The sequence below is a fragment of the Octopus sinensis genome, linkage group LG2 (genome assembly GCF_006345805.1).
Source record: "Octopus sinensis linkage group LG2, ASM634580v1, whole genome shotgun sequence".
NCBI classification, from domain to species: domain Eukaryota; kingdom Metazoa; phylum Mollusca; class Cephalopoda; order Octopoda; family Octopodidae; genus Octopus; species Octopus sinensis.
In genome coordinates this window covers 199650772-199655290 of record NC_042998.1, presented here as the reverse complement: position 1 = coordinate 199655290, position 4519 = coordinate 199650772, and the positions used below count along the sequence as shown (strand labels likewise).

General features: G+C 32.8%; 1 long non-coding RNA gene across 1 annotated transcript in view; it reads left to right on the top strand.

Moving 5' to 3' along the window:
• Nucleotides 1-291: 291 nt before the first annotated feature.
• The window catches only part of LOC118762370, a 12936-nt gene continuing 8708 nt past the window's right edge, over nt 292-4519 (top strand). Inside the window, exon 1 of the long non-coding RNA XR_004998113.1 lies at nt 292-516. This is a non-coding gene — a long non-coding RNA (uncharacterized LOC118762370). The remainder of the gene's footprint in view (nt 517-4519) is intronic.

Genomic DNA, 4519 nt, shown 5'->3' with positions numbered 1-4519 from the left:
CTCCTACCAATGCTGCTGCAGCATCAAATCGTTTTCCATTCCTTTCCGTGTTTTTGTTTTGCATTTATTGCCTCCTCATAATCTCTTGGTATTGATTGCGATACACTGTTCTTCTGCAAGACGAGGCTCAAGCCTTTCGAAACGTCTTATCTTACAAGGCTTTGTTGATAGGATCTTCTTAAGTATTTCATTGTAGTCCAGAATACGGACATTAGCATTCACGTCAAATTTTCCTACAATTCAAGTATTTGCACTTTTATCTATATTATACCTCCCTCTTATCCATTTCGATATGTAATCCAACATTTCGTTATTTCCTTTTTTCTTTTCTTTCATGTTTCCTTTTCAAATTTTAAAGGGAATGTTCACACTGTACGTTTTGTGAAATTTTATATTCAATAATATTAAGACTACTAATTATCGAATAAATCGTTCATTGTGTTGGTACTCAAGTTTGTTTCTTTCGTAGAGCTACATCTTTGAAATTACTTACAATAACGATTTCTATCTATACAGGTTTGTTTGAATTTGTCCTCAGCAATTTTCGTTTTTGTTTCTTTCGGTAGATCCCCCCCACCCAAGAAAATTAATCTTATTGTGCAGTGATCGATGTAATCGACTGATACCCGCCATCAAAATTACTGTCATAAATTGGACACCATTAATATTAGGGCGCTGGATTGGCAGAATCACCGAAGCATCTGGAAAGCATGTTTCAGTGATTTCTTTGATATTTCTAATCACAACATACATTTTTCAATCCATAAATTTCAGATTTGAAGGTACGGTATATTCTGCATTTAGCAACCCTCTCCTGTTGTTTCTTCTCAGAAAACAGATTGCCTTGATAACATCATCTCGATGTAGTTTTTATATCAAGCACCTTCTAAACCATTCTTTTGCATCCATTGGAGTGGAGAATTTCTCGCTCATTTCCGTTTCCCTTACCTCATCATCCAAGACCAACCACGGCTATATATACTCTTCATTATCTTTCAGTGATCAAGTTATATTATCTTATATATGTCCTATCAGAGGTACTCTTTGGATTTCCCTTCATAACATCATAATTTAATTGTACACTTTCATTCCAAACTTTTGCTAATATTCTCTGTATTGCTTTTCTTTATCTTCGGTGTATAGTTCCAAATCATCATTATTTATTAGGCGATATATTTTCTCCCTGATCTTCAAAAGCTTTTAAGTAATTCTGGATTTTCGTATTATTCTTGTCAAAGTTATCATCACAATAATGAAAAGTAATCATCGAGAGGGCAGATTCCCCGGAAACATTGCTCTATTAATTTTCCTAATTATTTTCTTGCACACTTTGCTTCTATTTCCACCGATTTCAATATTGTTTTGGAAAAATTGCTATTTTTCTCATGGATTAAAATGTCCTGAACCAATCCAAATGTAAGCTACCTGGAATGTTATTGTATGTTGTTTTTTTTCTTATTCTTACTTCACATTGCAATTGATGGACAATATACCAGCAGTTCTCCTAGTCTTTATTCTGTATTTTCTTTCGATCTTCTTTCTCCACCAGAAAGCTAAGCAATTTAATTGTTTAAGAATGGTTAACCATTTCCTGTGCAATGATAGTAAGCATAAAATAGGTCTTTATTTCCTGGCCTACCTATCTTTTCTTTGTGTTTCTGTATTAGAACACAATCTCTTACCGTTTGTCAGACATGCTATTGATCCATTTTCTATTCAATTAATAGGATTCGGTCTTAAATACCTGTACTTACTTGTAAGATTTTAAGTCTAGAATCCCGGACTATCATCAGATTCAGTAGCTTCCCAATTTGATTTTCGTGAAGCAGCTTTTCAAATGTTTTTCTCTAATATATTTATATTCTGTTGTTTTTACACCTTTTCTATATCTGTTTTAATCTCTCGTTCATATTCCGCTTCTTTATTGTCTTTAATACTCTTGTTCTAATATAATAATGTTCCACGATGCTATAGTATTTTTAATATAATTCTCCTGATGTTCGGTTTCATTGTTTCGCTTTTGACAAAATTCTTTCTGGAAGCGTTGCTTTGCTGGTACTGATACGTTTTGCTTGTCTCGAGTATTTTTATCTGACTCAACAGTCTGTAACATTCTTATCTGTTTTTATATTTCATTCTGAAATTCTCTATTACTTTAATCTTTAGTCATCTATCTTTATTTGCCTTCCATTTAACCTTCCTAGATATCTTGAATTGCAACTACCTTTACTACCATGGGTCTTTGCAGCATTTTCCCGCTCAACTTTTAACTCCATGAACTTCGACATTAATTATCGTTTACATCAGTTATATTCACGATTTTTGATTTTCCCTAATATTTTATTCAGTCCCTATACTATTTTCTGTAGTTTTTCTCTTTCAAATTAATCCTCTCATAATTGATAACCATGTTCCATTCCTAAAACGTGGCTCATTTTAAAGTTGAAGCAATTTTCTTCGTTCTCTATTATACCTTTTCTCCATATAAAGTAAAACATTATTACCCTCACTGACACGTGTTTTCTCCTATGATTCATAGATCGTACTACTTGTACTACTTCTTCAATTTCATCAACTGTGTATCCATGTTTTTCATCGCACACTATTCTGTTCCACAAGCTTTAGTGAGTCATTACTTTCTTATGATTTTTTTCAATATTTAGACGTCTTTGTTTTGTAACAGAGAAAATGTCAATGTCTATCCATATAATTTCGAAGATATATTGCATTTTTATTAAATCTAAGATGTTGATTCAGCATGCAGATTTTTCGTTTTCTAATATCGTTGTATACTTATGATTTCAATTTTGTATACACTTCAAAGCGTTTATATGGAGGAGTGGGGTTGTAGTTTATCTATTGTGCTTGTAATTTTCACTAATTTCACGAAAAGCATTTATTAACAGTGAACTTGATTATAATTGATAGGGTAAAACTTGCCTTTCATCTTTCCACTATTGATAAAATTGTATTGAATATTCCACTCCTTAAGGCAGCTAGTTGGCAGAATCGTGAGCACGCCGGACGAAATACTTAGCAGTATTTCGTCTGCCGTTACGTTCTCAGTTCAAATCCCGCCGAGGTCGACTTTGCCTTTCATCCCTTCGGGGTTGATAAATTAAGTACCAGTTACGCACTGGAGTCGATATAATCGACTTAATCAGTTTGTCTGTCCTTGCTTGTCTCCTCTGTGTTTAGCCCCTTGTGGGTAGTAAAGAAATAGTTATTGAATATTCCACTCCTTTAAAAAAACAAATTTACTTTTCCTTCTCGTTAATGAATGATTACTATTCTCATCCTTCTAAGTTCGTCGGTGTGACAGATTAGTAACAAGCCGAATAATTAAAGAGATTGTGTATGGATTAGCTTGTATTAAATTCCACCAAAACAACTTTCAATTCTTTCCTTCCAGATAACATAGTGGGCTTCATCGAAACTGCGTTCGTATATTTCTACAGTATCCTAACCCTGTATTAATGTGGAAAGTCATTATCACCAGCGTCCTAATTATTCAGAACTACGGCGCAATATTTGCAGAAAACGCCGAAATGTTAAATATTTTCTATTTGATTAATTCTTTTTATTTTTAGATATTCTATATGGTTCATTCTTCTATTAGTAATTTCTCTGAAAAGAAAATGTTTTTTCGTCGTTGTTCAGGCGCTGCATTGAATTAAGTATAATGACTGATTGAGTTTGGTCGTTGGTTAAGGGAGTTTAAGATCTTTGGAAAACGGCAATGGCGACGTAATTCTGGGTCGATATTAGTTAATGATACTTGAGAATCGTCACATAATTACTCTCTAATGACACACACATAATAATCATTAAGTGTAATCAAAAGTATTCTTTTACCGTGCAAAACCGTTATTTTTTTTTCTTGAAAAACAAAAATAGATTGCTGAAATCATTTTGGAATTATTTCTTATTAAGAAATATAAGATATTTCCCTTATATAAGAACTATGAGATAATTATATATTTCGTTTGCAAACTGGAATTGTTGCTAATTTATATATCATACTTTAACATAGATACATAAAAGAATTCCTAGACTCACACACTCGAACACACAAATACACACACACATATATATGCCATTCTTATTCATTTTTTATTTACTTGTAATTTCATTTCGCAAAAAGGAAACAAAGCAAGAAACTCAGTAACAAAACTGTTACATGTTAAATGTTAGAAACACCTTACATACCTGTACTGTTCCAGTGTATCGAATGGGTTTGGAAAATGCATGTCTGGAGATGACTTAGCTTGCCAACACTAAATACCGTAAATCTTATTAGTCTACAAGGCAAAGAATCAACATCCGAAACCAAATGTGGTTTAGCCTCATCACTAGTCCTAATCTCAACTACACTGCAATGTTTAATAATTAACCTAAGGTAAATTTTAAGACACATTGGATGATTTTATTTTACTCTTTGTTCCATTCCGTTACGTATTTACCGGAGAACCTGGTCGGATATTTTTTGAAAAATCACTAAACTTACATATGTCCATGA